General features: G+C 32.3%; 1 protein-coding gene across 4 annotated transcripts in view; it reads right to left on the reverse strand.

Annotated features, from left to right (window-relative positions):
• LOC114339285 (galactosylgalactosylxylosylprotein 3-beta-glucuronosyltransferase P) overlaps positions 1-17,006 on the reverse strand; it is a 182,248-nt gene that overhangs the window by 76,924 nt on the left and 88,318 nt on the right. For 2 of the 4 annotated variants that reach the window (XM_050663384.1, XM_050663382.1), the window contains exon 2: positions 14,150-14,220. The exons of the other annotated variants lie outside the window; for them this stretch is intronic. The gene's annotated coding sequence lies outside the window, so the exon portion shown is untranslated. The remainder of the gene's footprint in view (positions 1-14,149; positions 14,221-17,006) is intronic. 4 annotated transcript variants of the gene reach the window in all.

Genomic DNA, 17,006 nt, shown 5'->3' on the forward strand with positions numbered 1-17,006 from the left:
TCAATCCGCATTAACATTTTGGTTTTACAATTGGTTGTGTGACTTGGCATCTTCTACAATTTTCCTCCATTCGTTCCTGTTTTTGCTTCTGGTTACCCATTCTCTGACTCCCATCTTCTTAAGGTCCTCCACTATCTGGTTCTCCCATCTAGTTTTCGGTCTTCCTCGTGGTCTGCCTGATACAGATCTCCATTTGGAAATTTTCTTGATAACGGCTTCTGGATTCCTCCTTTCTATATGTCCCATCCATCTGAGTCTTTGTGTCTTGATAAATCTGATGATGTCTTCTCCTTTCAGAAGTTCTCTTACTTCGTGGTTCATGAGTTTTCTAAATTCATTATTACCTAAGTTTAGTGGTCCTGCTATCCTCCGAATTATTTTCCTTTCTAGGATCCTCAATCTTTCTTCCTTTTTCTGTGTCAGACACATTACTTCAGCACCATATGTGATTACTGGTCTAATTGCTGCTTTGTAAATTTTCAGTTTTGTATTCTGAGTAAGCTTCTTATCTTTGAGGAAGTTACTGTATTTGCAGTAGGTTCTGTTTCCTGCCTAGATTCTTTCATTAATTTCGATACGTCTATCATTAGTTCCATTAACTGAGACTCCAAGATATTTAAAATGTTCTACCTTTTCAAATTCATATTCACCAACCAATATTTAAGCTTATCATATTAACTGGGTTTTTTCTTGAGCATATTAAGTATTTGTATTTTGTTTTGTTTTGATTTATTTCTAAACCCCTTTTGGATGCTTCTTTGCATAACTTCATAAATTCTTCCTTTAAACTGTTTAGGTTTCTGCTAATTAATGCTATGTCGTCAGCATACGCCACAAGTTGCGACGTCGATGTTATAATCGTAATACCTTTTATTTCTGTAGCTCTTATTGTTCCTTCTATTGCGACGGCTCCACGGGCGAGAAATTGACGCTAGCAGTAGCAGTAAAATGAACTTAAGGTTCCGCGGAACGGAATAGGAATAGCCGAACTGTACCGATTACAGGACTTGTGCGTAGTCGGTACAGTTCGGCTATTCCCATTCCGTTCCGCGGAGCCTTAAGTTCATTTTACTGCTACTGCTAGCGTCAATTTCTCGCCCGTGGAGCCGTACGGAGTGACGTTGATAGAGAGTCGCCTTGTCGTACTCCACTTGCTATTTCTACAGAGTGTTTCATCTTATTCGCCTCGGTCTCTGTACGGAAAACCACTTGATATTTAAAAAAAATTCTTCACAGAAATATACAGGGCCTTTAATACTATAACTTAAAAATATTGTGAATTATACAGGGTGTTCCAAAAAGAGAGTGGTATATCAAAGTTATATTTTTTCTTATGGAATGCCCTATATCTGATGACATTATTGAATTGACCTTAAAAAATAATCTATACTTTCATAAGGGTTCCCTATACCTAAATATAGGGTGTTTTGATTTATTTCGATTTTTATAAAAATTTAAGGTTTTAGAAAAAAATAAATATCTACGAATCTAAGAAGCAGTAACAAATTCTTTCTTGGATCTTAATAATAGACTATTTAGCATATTTAAACAGGTGCTTATTGCAACAAAATTTCTTAAAGGGTAGTAAAAATATGTGATTGTTCCATAGACAAATTCAAGCTGTAACAACTTCCTTATTTTAAATGGAACACCCTGTATCTTACTAGTCTATCGCGTAGAAAATTTACTTAGGTTTCAATTTGTATTAGGGTTTCCTATACCTATCTTTTTAGAGGGTGGTCAAAATATTAGATTGTTCTATTAACAAATTCAAGCTGTAATAACTTACTTATTTTAAATGGAACACCCTGTATCTTACTAGTCTATCGCGTAGAAAATTTACTTAGCTTTCAATTCTTATTAGGGTTTCCTAAACCTATCTCCCTTCATTTTTTAAATATTTAAAGATTTCCTAATTTGTACTTAATTAGAATTAAGTACCTATGTCGTGGTTATGTACAACACATATCAATATACTTAAACAAGATACTGTCATTAATAAAATTTTCATTGTTATCATATAATGTTATCATAAACACAGAGTGTTGTATTATTTTAGTTGATTTTGGCCTACATGTAACATTTAATAATATGTTTATAATAAACTGCATACCCTATATTAGATGCCGTATTCTGGAAGATATTTAAATTATATTTTATTCCGTATAAGTATTTTCCATATCTTAACTTAACGGTTATTAAGTAAATTTAAGAACACCATTTTTTGTTTAAATCTTTGAATCACAATTACAAACAATTAAATGCAATGGCTACTTTGACGAAAACAAGCCTATTGTACAAAAATATGTAAAAATGGGTATTTACGGAATAACATGGGAATTTATATTTACAGAATAACATGTGTATTGAGAATGTTTACATGGAATTGAAGAGATTTTAAATATCTTCCATTATAAAGAATAGAATATCGAGTATGTCGTTTAAAATAAGAACACTCTGTGTGATTAAATGATAAAAATGTGAATTTTATTAATGAAAGTATCTTGACTAAGATATTTAAGTATATTTCCGGTGTTGGTGATGTGTTGTACATAACCACGACATAGGTAGGTACTTAATTCTAATTCTTAAAGCTTACAAATTAGGAAATCTTTAAATATTTAAAAAATGAAGGGAGATAGGTATAGGAAACCCTAATACGAATTGAAAGCTAAGTAAATTTTATACGCGATAGACTAGTAAGATACAGGGTGTTCCATTTAAAATAAGTAAGTTATTACGGCTTGAATTTGTTAATAGAAAAATCTAATATTTTGAACACCCTGTAAAAAGATAGGTATAGGAAACCCTAATACAAATTGAAAGCTAAGTAAATTTTCTACGCGATAGACTAGTAAGATACAGGGTGTTCCATTTAAAATAAGTATGATATTACAGCTTGAATTTGTTAATAGAACAATCTCATATTTTGACCACCCTGTAAGAAATTGTGTTGCAATAAGCATCTGTTTAAGTATGCTAAATAGTCTATTATTAAGATGTAAGAAAGAATTTGTTACTGGAACCCTTATAGATTATACTGGAGGTATATGGAACCCTTATAGATTATTTTTTAAGGTCAATTCAATAATGTCATCAGATATAGGGCATTCCATAAGAAAAAATATAACTTTGATATACCACTCTTTTTTGGAACACCCTGTATAATTCACATTATTTTTAAGTTATAGTATTAAAGGCCCTGTATTAAAGGCCCTGTATATATAGAAATAGTAAACGCGGCCAAGACTCACATAGAGTTGTAGGGCCAAATGATGATGATGATGATGTGAGCCCGAACCACTTCCGTAGATTTTGGATCCCCGAGTGTCTTCTCCTGCCAGTGTTCTTATTTGAGTTTTTAAGACAGCCGTTTGTTAGCTACATAAGTACTTTGATAGACCATGATACCATCTATTTGCAATTATGATACCCCTTTCTATTCCCCTGGATGTTTTATTGCTGGTGTTAACCGATGTCCGGTTTAGAAGTTTTGGTCATTAGCAATTAGATCTGAGTCAACATTTCCAGCTATCGTATTTGTGTTAGTCGGCGTGTACTTGGTTTTATTTTAATCTATATCTAATCACATTGCCAGCATATGCTACGTCTTCCTACCTTAACCCCCAATATATTTCAAGTAGTATTGGCCAGTCGTTCTGAATTTACTGATGATAACATCGTGATAATTGTCGCATTTATCATGCATATGAGTTTTTTTTTAAATTCCCATTCATAGCGTTGTAAAGACTTATAGTCTTATGCCACTGTCATAGGCCGCTATAAAATCGACAAACAGATGGTACACATATTGCCGTCCCGGAAGAACATTGACGTAACTGCAAAAAGCAAAATTGTTCAGGCGAGCAAAAAAAACGATTTTTAAATATTTAAAATATCGATTAAATGAGGAGTAATCGCCCTGGAGTATTGGTATGGCGTTTATTTTTACAACGCTGACTTTTATTTTCATCCCTATTTGTTCGAATTTCATTATTTTAATTTAATCCCCTATTTTCAACCCTATCTGCAGTTGCGTCACAACTAACAGTTTTGTCGTTGTTTGTATCATCTGTCCAACGGTATTTTAGTCGCAATAAACAGGAATTAGTTAAGGGGCTATCCTAGTGTAAAAGTACGAAATTCATATACTTTTTTTGGGAATTTCTAAAATAAAACGTACTGTACCAATTGTTTTGAAAATTGGCATGAGCATTTATTGGATAAAGAAGTATCTATAAAACAATTTCATAACAAAATATTGAAAATTAAACGATTTAGGCGTCATCTACTGGCACCATGAAAATAAAAACATAGCTCCACTGCTGCAGTGATTGGGAGTAATAGAGATCCTGAAACAAAAAATTTCAAAGTTATTATTGAAATATAAGTATTTTCTATACCATCAACTAGAGGTTTTTTGATCGGATAAAAAACGTCAATTTGGCGGTTTTTGAAACTAAAAATGTTTTAGCTAATTTAAAAAAAAAATTCAACACCTCGTCATTTTTCCAAATTTTAATAGTTTTTAAAAATCCTAGTTGATGGTATAGGAAATAACTTATACTTCAATAATCACTTTGACACTTTATGTTTCAGGATCTCTGTTAGTCCCAATCACTGCAGCATTGGGGCCATGTTATTATTTTCAGGGTGTTAGTAGATGGCGCATAAACCGTTTAATTTTCGATATTTTTTTATGAACATTATTTTGCGTGTACTTCTTTTTATAATCAATGTTCGTGCAAATTTTCAAAAAAATTGGTATAGTACTTTGTATTTTAAAAATTCCCAAAAAAAGTATATGAATTTCTTATTTTTACACTAGGATAGCCCCTTAATGACGCAATAAACAGGAATTGAAAAAATTTGCAGTAACGTCATTGTTCTTCCGGGACGGCGATATATATTTTTGGCATTGCTATCTTATCTTTGTCGTTTATACCATATAACTTAACTAATTTCTTGTGTTCTTTCCAAATATGCAAACGGATTTTGAAAATTTAATATAGAGGAAAGGCACCAAATTTGAGACAGGCGCCTAATTTGAGACACAGTCGTATATTTGTGTACGATGGGTTGACATCTAGTGAAAATATTGAAAACTGATCATTCTGTGAAGTTAGTGGTAGATCTGCTTTTAGTTGGCGCTTAGAAGTGACCGTTGTTGTTTTGTCGACGTTAATTTTATTTACACGATACACAAAGTTTTTTCAGAATTTATAAAAACTTACAATACATCAAGGTAAGATGATATCATTTACTCCAGTTATTTTTTTTTTTGGTAGTTTAATATTAGTTAATACGTTTTATGCAAATTAAACGATAATTGTGTGGCATATATAACCAACAAAAATTCGTTTTATTTTTAACGGAAAAATCCTAATTTGAGACACCTGTAGGTTCCAAATTTGAGAGTGTCTCAAATTAGGACCCCGTGTAAAATTTTTATTCTTATATATTTTTTTTGTTTGTAGATGCCGCCAAAAAATAAAACATGGAATGCAAATGATATGATACGGGCTGTAAATACAGTAAGAAATAGAGAGATGGGCTATTTGAAGGCCTCAAAAGTTTTTGGAGTACCAAAAGGTACCTTAAAACGATATGTGAAATCAGACAAGACTCCAGAAGAACTCGTCGAGTTCTGCCCTAACTATGGAGCAAAGTTATTTCGGGCTAAGAGCGCGTGATATAAAACGACTAGCATTTCAACTTGCAATACGAAACTCAATACCACATCGATTTAGCGGAGTCAAAAAATCAGCCGGAAAGAAATGGTTAAGACTCTTTCTGAAAAGTCATCCGATGCTTTCAATGCGTACCTACTCCTCAGGGAATGTCAGCTGCTCGAGTAAAATCGTTTACTCCTGAAAATGTATCCAAGTTCTTTGACCTCTATGAACCAGAATATCTTAAGCTTACTAACCCTGCACAACGTATATTCAATGTTTACCAAACAGGTATTACAATTGTTCAGTACAAACATAGCAAAGTCATTTCTATGAGAGGGAAGAAGCAGGTTTCGTCACTTATTTCAGCAGAAAGGGACAAGCTGATTACTATTATTACATGTATGAATGCTGCAGGAGTTTTCGTACCACCATTATTAATCTTCCCTAGAAAAAAATATGAAAACAGAGTTGATGCTAGGAGCTCCCACTGGAACAGTCGTAGAATAGTAGAATGCCATGTGTCAGGTTGGGTACAGGCCGATATTTTCACTAGATGGCTACAACACTTCATAAAATTCACTAAACCTTCAGCTGCAGACCCCGTTCTTCTCGTCCTTGATGGCCACTATTCTCATAAGAGAAACGTTGCTCTAATAGATTTGGCCAAACAGAATCATGTGACGATTATTTGCCTCCCACCACATTCTACACATAAAATGCAACCGTTGGATGTTGCTTTTATGGCACCGTTGAAAACTTACTACGCACAAGAAATAGAAAACTGGCTTAGAGAAAATCAGTTGAGTGTTGTGTCGCCTTATGCCATTGCCAGTATTTTTTGTAAAGCGTATAACAAATCTGCGACGATGGAAATATCTTGCAATGGTTTCCGAAAAACTGGACTGGTCCCTATTTGCCGCCATATTTTTAGGGACTTTGAATTTGGAATTCAAGAGCACTTGGAGACACAAAACGAAAGGGACGAACAAATAATAGAACCAAACCATGAACATGCAAATCATCCAATGCGAGAACATAGAACTCCTAGTCCACCACTACCTCATCAACAACTTGTGTCTCCGAAAGACATCTGTCCGATCCCTACATACAAGAGAGACATCACTAAAAAGCCACATGCCAGATCAGGAAAGGCTTCAGTAATTACTCTAACACCCTACAAAGAAGAATTAGAGCAAAGTTTGCAGAAGAAAAAAGCAAAAAACTAGTACCCCAGCTAAACTTGGATTGTGTAACAGCAACGTCCGAAGAAGAAATAGCAGTACACGAAGACGTAGGTCAACCTTCTACATCAAAAGGCAAAACATCAAGAAGGAAACGGAAAGTTTCTTCGAGTTCAAGTTCAGATAGCAGCGAAGACTTTTCATTAACTGATTCATCATCCGACGAAAGTGGGGAAAACGACACGGAATGCATGTCTATTTTGCACCGGAAAATTTTCCGACGATAAATATGGAGAACGATGGGCAAAGTGTAACCAATGTGGCAGGTGGGCACATGAAGACTGTGGAGAAATAAAGTCCAGCACATTTATTTGCCTTTTCTGCGAAGGAAAGGGCTTTTTTGAATAGTATCTCAAATTGGAGTACCTGTCTCAAATTTGGATACCTGTCTCAAATTTGGATACCTGTCTATCCCAAATTAGGCGACCTTTTATTTTTAATATTAAATGTCGCAAAAAATTAAACGTATTTTTTTTGCAAAAATATACGTCTAATTCGCTTTATTTATTTTTTGTTGTGTTGTAGAAACATTAAATTTAAGTTTTCGAAATAAATGTTTTAAAAACTTTTGACTATTCTGTTTTATATTTGTTTTTCAAAAAAAGTGTCTCAAAGGGCCTAGCCGGGTAAGATGGTGAAAAGTGCCCCCAACCCAATTTAAATTCCATATAGGCCACTTTTTAGCACATATAGAGGAACTCACTTTCTGAAATTTTTAGCCCCCTAGGTGGTCACGTGACCCCCCTAGAGCCTAATTAGGCTTTTTATGTTTTTATTTTTTCTCTCAGCCGCATCAAGAGCTAGCCAAAAACTTTATTTAAAAAAGTTGTAAGCTTCAAAAAGATCTAGATGAAAATTTTTTTTTATTTTTTTTTTGGCGGGAAATTCGAATTTTTAGAACAATTTTAAATTTTAAATACCTCTGAAAAAAATACTAAGACACTCGTTTTTACGAAAATTAATTATAATGTGTATTTTTGAACAATCTTTCATCCTTAATTTTTTCAGATTTTTAAAATTGGTGAAACGTACCTTTAAAAATAAAAAACCGCATTTTTTCGGTTTTTTTTTGTTTTTTGATACAATTTTATACATATTTTTCAAAAAATTTAACACCGTCACTAGAATAGGTAAAAAACTGAAAAATAATTGGGATTTGCCTAATAAAAATTTTTTGTAACGATATCCATTTTCAAGATACAGGGCGTTGAAGAAAACAAAATTTTACATATTTTTTACGATTTTGCCGAAACTACTGGCAACATTGTAATAAAACTTGGCGGGTTTTAAGAGGTAGTTATTTTGCATGTTTTGACATACAACTAAGGATTTGATATTCATCATTGGCGCGCATAGGGGTAATGGTCTGAACTTTTCAAAGAAAAAAAGATAGTACGCCACTGACATATTTCAAATTAACAATCATTTTTGAATTCCTCGTTCAATTTTCAATAAAAAATCTATCTTCTCATTTTTTCATACGACGCGCCGTTTTGCTGCAAAAAATAAAATATCTTAACGCTTCCAAAGTATTCGAATTAATTTTGATAATAATGGATGTACGAGGTTATTATGTAGATGTAGAAAGTACTAAAAGTTCGAACACTTTGTAAGGGTTAAGATCTTTTATTTTTTGAATAAAAATGGCGCGTCGGATGAAAAAATAAGAAGATACATTTTTTGTCACAAATTGAACGAGAAATTCAAAAACCATTGTTAATTTGAAATATGTCAGTGGCGTACTATCTTTATTCTTTAAAAAGTTCAGACCATTACCCCTATGCGCGCCAATAATGAATATCAAATCCTTAATTGTATGTCAAAACATGCATAATAACTACCTCTTAAATCCCGCCACGTTTTATTACAATGTTGCCAGTAGTTTCAGCAAAATCGTAAAAAATGTGTAAAATTTTGTTTTCTTCAACACCCTGTATCTTGAAAATCGATGGCGTTACAAAAAATTTTTATTAAGCAAACCCCAATTATTTTTCAGTTTTTACCTATTCTAGTGACAGTGTTACCTTTTTTGAAAAATATGTATAAAATTGTATCAAAAAACGAAAAAAAAAACCGAAACAACGCGGTTTTTTACTTTTAAAGGTACGTTTCACCAATTTTAAAAATCTGAAAAAATTCAGCGTGAAAGATTGTGCAAAAATACACATTATAATTGATTTTCGTAAAAACGAGTGTCTTAGTTTTTTTTTCAGAGTTATTTAAAAGCTTAAATTTGTTCTAAAAATTCGAATTTCCCGCCAAAAAATAAAAAAAAAAAATTTTCATATAGATATTTTTGAAACTTACAACTTTTTTAAATAAAGTTTTTGGCTAGATCTTGATGCGGCTGAGATAAAAAATAAAAACATAAAATGCCTAATTAGGCTCTAGGGGGGTCGCGTGACCACCTAGGGGGCTAAAAATTTCAGAAAGTGAGTTCCTCTATATGTGCTAAAAAGTGGCTTATATGGAATTTAAATCGAGCTGGGGGCACTTTTCACCATCTTACCCGGCTAGGCCCTTTGGTGCCTTTCCTCTACAAAAACGTGGCAACGCAGCATGCACGTGTAAATGTCTGAAAGTGAGCTCCGATATTTTGAATCAATTTACTAATTTAATGTTCACAAAAACTGTTACTAAGTCACATTATACCGTCATTAGTGTCTAAAGTTTAGGTGGGTATAATTCAGTGTTGGAAAAAACATCATCTAGTATCTACCTACGAACATCTTGAAAAATGGATAAAGGAACCCGTAGCCGAAGCATATCTTTGCCCGATGATAGAACGTTGGAAATGCTAATTGAAGAGGTATGCAGCAAAATTGTTAAAGATCTTAATGAAAGGCTTATTAAAGTTGATGAGACATTGGTTTGCCTAAAAACTACTGTAGATAAAATTGACAGTAGGGTTGTTAGTAATGACAATAGGATTATAAAAAATGAAGCCTATTTGGATGGTATTATGCAGGTTAGACGGAATAATACTCTCAGAATATATGGGTTACCAGAACAGGAACAGGAGAATTTGCCTAGGGTGGTTAAAGAATTAATCCATTCAACAATGAAAGTCGAGAACTTAAGTGAAAATGATATCAATAATGTGTATCGACTGGGTAAGAGAGAGGTTGATAATAATAAACCAAGAATTGTTTTACTCGAAATGGTATCCTATCTAAAGAAGAAAGAAATTTTGATTTCAAAAAAGTTGTTAAACGGTACCCACATATTTATTAGTGAAAACCTTACGAAGCCGCAATATCACCTACTGAATGCAGCAAAACAAACATACGGTAAACAAAATGCATGGTCCAGGGATGGCAAAATCTTTATTAAGGACGGAGGTATCAAAAATATTACGTTGCACCAAGATCTTTAAATCAGCTACTAATTGGTAAACGTGGCAACGTTACAAGATGGAGGTTTGGTCATTATCTGCGTAGTATCTAGTATTTATCTTTCCACTTTTTATGGTAGACATGTTTTTTATTTTAATCTAATTTAGATACTAATATTTAGTTGTTTAATGTATTTGAGAACTCCTCATTTTGTTAATGATTGATCAGTACCTATAATTATTGCTTTCTTTATTTTTAATTATGGTATTATGGTTTATACGGAAATAAGTAGTTTTCATGCGCTATTATTAATAGGTATTTAATTATATTGTTCTATTTTGCGTTAGAATGGTAACAACTTGTTATTTAATTAGGTTATTTGTTTAAGTTTTTCGTCCAAGGATATTAAATTAAGTAATTATTTTATATAAGTTGTATAATCAATTATGGAGCTCCAGAGTTTTTTAATGAAAATTAGCGCTTATTACCAAAATTCGAGAGGTTTAAGGATGAAAACGACATATTTTTACCAAAGTTTGTTGCTAGAAACCTTTGATATTATTGCTTTGACGGAAACCTGGTTAAGTAATGACATTAATGATTCTGAATTGTTTGACGAAAGGTATGTGGTTTATAGAAACGATAGGGACCTTGTAAGGACTCGTAAGGCAAGAGGCGGAGGTGTTCTGATTGCAGTTCATAAAAAATATAAATCTAAACAAATCTTAGTAAATGCTGAATTAGAGGTACTATTCGTTGAATTGGATGTATTTGGAAATAAATTAATTCTTAGTAACGTATATTTGCCCCCCCCCCCCCCAGTCGAGCAATAACGATTATATAGCTTTTGTTGATCTTTTTTCGTACATAGATAATCTATTTTAGTTTTTGGAGACTTTAATTTACCTTGTGTAACCGGTGTTGACTATAAATTTGAAAACAACACTTCTCTCAAATATTTGTCAATTCATGAATTAATTAGTATACATAACTTTCAGTCTTTCAATAACATTGTGAATGAGGATGTGCGAACCTTAGATCTAATTTTGAGTAATATTGATATTTTAGTTGGTAAAAATAACTATCCATTTACAAATGAGGATAAGAAACATCCAGTTTTGAGTATAGAATTTAACATGATAAAGACAGGAACAATCAATCATCATGAGATGAATAATCTAACTAACCAATTTAATTTAAAAAAAGCCAATTTTCCTATGTTGTGTGATTTATTGAGGAACTGTAGTTGGGATAATTTAGGATGTATACAAGATACTGACATTGCAGTTGACTATTTTCATCATAAAATTTATGAAATATTTGAGGTGTGTGTACCTAGATTTCGAACTAAGAGTAGAATAAACAAATTTCCTGTGTGGTTTACTCCAGACATTATTCGTTTGCAAAGGGAGAAAGAGTTTCATAATAGGGGTATGCAAAATGTAGCGGTTTATCATGTAACTGAATATAAAAGACTGCGAGCACTTTTAAAAAATAGGATCAGGGAAGCGCATGAGTCATACATACATAATGCCGAAAACAGTATCAATACTAGCCCTAACTTATTTTGGAATTTGGTAAATAGAAACAAGAAAGCGAGTATTGACACTGAAAATATAATTAATGGAAACAATGAAATAATTTCTGACAGTAAAACAATTTCCCAAGAGTTTGCTGATTATTTTAAGTCTATATATGACCATAAATCTTCTACTTACGATTTAAATTTTATTAATTCTAGTCACAATAATTCTTTTTTGCTCAGTTTCACTAAAGTTACAGTGCGTGATATACATAACGCATTTTCAAAATTAAAACCAAAGTTTTCTTCGGGACCTGATGGTATTCCGGGGTATATATTTAAAGCATGTCGCGACTACCTTACATATCCTCTAATAATTATCTTCCAAAAAATAGTAGATAATAATTATTTTCCGAAATTGTTTAAAATGACTAAGGTAACTCCTATCCATAAAAAAGGTTCACGAAATGATTGCAAAAATTAGAGACCTATTGCAATTTTGAATTGTATAGCAAAAATTTTTGAACACATCTTACATGAAAAAATGTATGCACATGTACAGAAAATGATATGCCCACAACAATATGGATTTTGTAAAAATAAATCTATTGAAGCTAATTTATTATTATGTACTAATTATATTAATGATGTAATAGTCAACAAGAACCAGATAGACGTGGTATACACTGATTTCGCCAAAGCCTTCGATAAGGTCAACCATGATATTCTATTAGAAAAATTATTGTACTTTGGGCTAAGCAATTCATTGCTAGAACTTTTTGTAACATACTTGACAGATAGATGGCAATTTGTATCATATAAAGGAGATAAATCGGAGGTTTTCCTGGTGGAATCAGGTATACCACAAGGTTCAAATTTAGGACCGCTATTATTTTTACTGTTTGTGAATGAATTACCTTCTTTAATTACATCTCGGTGCCTTTTATATGCGGATGATTTAAAAATATTTAGAGAAATTAAAGATTTCAATGATTATTTTCAATTACAGTACGATTTAAACGAGATTTATGATTGGTCAATAGGTAATAAACTGTATTTTAATTTGAACAAATGTACGATCATGACATATAGTCGTCAGGCAAACCCTAGTTATTTTATGTACAATATGGGAAATAATAACTTACATAGGGTCAATGAAGTGACGGATCTTGGTATTACGTTTGTAAATAATTTAAGTTTCAACTTAGATGTGCAAAATATTATGTCTCAGTCATACAAAATGATGGGACTTATTAAACGTGTAACATATAAATTTCATAATATGTATCGACTCAATTAAACGGCTCTTTAATTCATTTGTTAGAAGCAAATTAGAATTTGGGAGTATTGTCTGGAGTACCTTAATAAATAGTGGTCACATGCGCCAAATTGAATCAATTCAAAACAAGTTTATTAAATCTTTATTTTACAAAAAGCATAAAATATCGCCAGAATATGATTCGTATCAACCATTAAGAAAAGAATTTAATATAAAAAAATTAGAGCAAAGAAGACTTCAACGTTGTTTAATTTTTCTCTATAAACTATGTAATCACTTAATAGACTCGCCTGATCTTTTGGGGCAAATAGAATTTTATATCCCGGATCACAAAACCCGTCCAAGAAACATATTATTTTTTGTAAATACTTCTAGCCCACTTAATAAAATGTGCCAAATTTACAACGATTTAACAACAACCACTTGTCTGGAATTATTTGGAATAAACTTGCAATTATTTAAACGTCTATTGCATGAATAATATAAAGAGAGGTTTTTTTTATTATTATTTTTAACGTTTTTGCTGGTAAACATCTGTCGTGTTTGTCTCTATTACCTCGAATTATTACATTATGTGCATGTTGTACTAAACTGTTGTCATTGTAGATACGGATACATGTAAGTAGGTAAACCTGTTTGTATCTGTTATTAATAAATAAATATACAGGGTATTATTTCAAGGTCACAATTAATTTATAAATTTTAAGTCTTGACCTGGGTTTTTCTTGTGATTCGTAGTTGGGTGGTTTGGGCTTTAAATGAGACATATACATATTATGTACCTTATCAAAAAAATATGCAAGGTGGTTCTAAAGTTATGGGTCCAGAAAGAAATGGGCAAAATTGATAAAACACCCTGTAACTCGGTTATAAAAATCGGTGAGGCAATAAATGTAGTATATCTAGAACCGTCTCAGTGACCTCTACTCACCATACAAATATTTCCGTTTCCCAGTGAAACACCCTGTAGTTTAAAGACCTAAAGACCTTAACAGGATAACTATTGAAGAACCAGCTATCAATATATTAAAATTGTTGTGTAATAAGTGTCTAAATTTATGTCTAAACACAGAAACCAATCAAGACTTGTCACATACCTTAGATATGTAAAGGTTCTCATAGTGTCCTGGTTGTAGACAGCCTCGTTGTAGCTCGAATGAAGATATGTCTAGAAATAATAATTCTTGGAAAAGATCATTTTGTTTTCAGACTTCAGAATAAATTATTGATATTATTGATGTTAGTCCCATACCAATGAGTGTAGAATGAAATCAAGTATGCTTAAAAAATGTTACGATTACGAAATAACTTCAAAAAGTGTTGGTTAAGTCGTTCCTAAGGGCCAAAATTTTGGTACAAATAACACTGCATAGTCTCAAGCAGTCAAGGTATATTATTGCAGAAAACCTTATCTTAATCTTATTACAAAAGTCATTTGTATTTGAGTAGTGTCGTTAAGTTTCCGGCACAGGTAGTAGAAAGTAATAATACACCAGGGAAATAAGGCAAAAATATACCATGTCCGGGACACTTGAGCAGCCAAGTTGCAAATAATGCATAGTTGCATATAAAAAAATTTGCTATAACTTTTGTGAAAATGAATTTAGGACTTTCATATTGCACGAAAATTTGAGTCAAACAGTCCATACAATGCACAAAAAATTTTAAGACGATGCATCAATTAGTTTAAGTTTTATTCAATTTGTTTATCCCAATGAGCTTTTTTTTTGCAATGTTATTGTTCAGAAAATAATGATGATACAGCAATTCTGTAAAACAACGTGAAAGAAGAATAGTCATATTTTCAAAGCATTTAAAAAAATCATTAAAAAGTCATTTTTATCACTCAAAAAACATTTTATTAAAATAGAGTCATTTTTGGCTTATAAACAATTTGAATAACTTTGTTAATATTGACTGTAGGCTAAAACTACAATAGAATTTGAAAACTGGTATTTTTATACGAATTTTCAAAGAAAAACTTTTCGCCTAGGTTAATTACGGTCAAAGTTAGCCACTTTTTTTATTTAATTGACGGCTACTTTGTTTATAACAATTAAGCAACCTAACTAGAGCCATTTTGAAGTTGAAGATATATAGGTTATGTGTAAAAGTTTGAGTAAACTTTGAACCTCAACAGAGTGGTTAACAAAGCTTTAAAAATGGCGTGCGAACGGAATTAATTCATGGTCGGTGGAGGGGAATTACTAAAATACGTGCACTCAAAAAATGAAACTGATTCTGCAAACATATGCTGCGATTAATATCGCTGGAACTTGTTGATGGATATTGATCATAATTTTTTTAATTTGTATGTACTCGTAGTCTTATAGAGTACGTTATGTACACACAACCCCACCTAACATTACAAAATGTTAGGGGGAACTCCCCTTATCACTCAGGGATATGAAAAATAGATTACGACCGATTCTAACACCTACCGAATATACATATATAATTTCATAAAAATCGGTCAAGCGGTCTCGGAGGAGTATGGAAACTAACACTGTGACAGGAGAATTTTATAGATGTAAATATATAGATGGCTATTAACAAATAGGGGTTGGTGATAGAAGAGTGAAAATTAAGGGTTGTATGTATTTTTTAATTCTACATCATATAAAATTAAGGTAGATAATTTTGTCCAAAAAAAATAAAAAAAAATGTCAGGGGGGCAACCCCCCTTATAACTTATGGGTATAAAAAATAGTACTAACCATGAGTGACAGAATTATTAAAAAACAAAGTAACCCCACATTAACAAATAAATGGACGGATTGGGTAAGTTTTAAGCTGAGCCTTGAAGAGAGAATAAATCTAAGTGTACCAATACAAAACGCAGAGCAATTAGATAAAGAAGCAGAATTGTTAGTGAACAATATCCAGCAAGCAGCATGGGAAAACACTCCTACACTGAAACCTAGGCTAAAAGGAAACAATTATCCAAAGGAAATAAGGAACATGATAATTGAAAAAAGGAAAACTGAGAAGAATTTGACAACAAACAAGGTCTCCTCAAGATAAGACTAAACTAAATCGTGCAAGTCAACAACTCAAAAGAACTATCCTACAATTAAAGAATGACTCGATTAATTCTTACTTACAGGAGCTAACAGATGACGGTAGTATAGATTATTCCTTATAGAAAGCTACTAAAAGACTGAAAAGACCTATTATGCACTCTCCTCCTATTAAACTAGAAAATGGTAACTGGTCCAGAAGTAGTGCACAAAAAACAGAGCTATTTGCCATACATCTTGAAAATACATTCAAACCAAATGAACCCCAAGGGGATGAAGAAAGATGGGAGGAACCTGTTCAATTAGAGGAAGAAATTTGGCTAACTTCACCAAAGAAAGTGCTTGAAGAAATTGTTGTGAAAACAACAGTTATTTACATTAATTTGCTTTTATAAAAATATCTCTCTGTAAATCTGTTGGGACAATCTGTATTGTGTTTAAAATATTTAATTCTCTGAAAAACTTGAGTGTAGCGTTGTGTGTTTCATAAAATATACATCTGCATTTTTTATAGTTTCGGGGTAAAAGCAGGTCATTTTGCCAAAGAAGTGTAACATGTGTTTGGCCCTTTTCAGGGCGAATGGTGTAAACTAAACTATCAAAGATAATAGTGCAGAGATTTGAATAGAATTTCAGCAGTCTCTTTCTGCTCTCCGAGTTGAACACTTTGTTCGCTTGTGCGTCTCTCTTCGCCGTAAAAATACTCTCTCCGCAATAATTAATAGATTAAAAAGACTCTTACTCTCTCTCGTTCGCTATTAAGAATATCATTTATCGTTAAGCCGCTTATTTGTCAAAATCGTTGTTGTTAATAAATGTTTTGTTCGCCGAATACCCTTATTTATCGCTAATACACAACCCTTTCTATCGTATTAATTAGCACCTTTAAAACCAGACCAAATCAAATTATTCGAACCAGTTCTCCTAAAAGTTC

The sequence above is a fragment of the Diabrotica virgifera genome, chromosome 10 (assembly GCF_917563875.1).
Source record: "Diabrotica virgifera virgifera chromosome 10, PGI_DIABVI_V3a".
NCBI classification, from domain to species: domain Eukaryota; kingdom Metazoa; phylum Arthropoda; class Insecta; order Coleoptera; family Chrysomelidae; genus Diabrotica; species Diabrotica virgifera.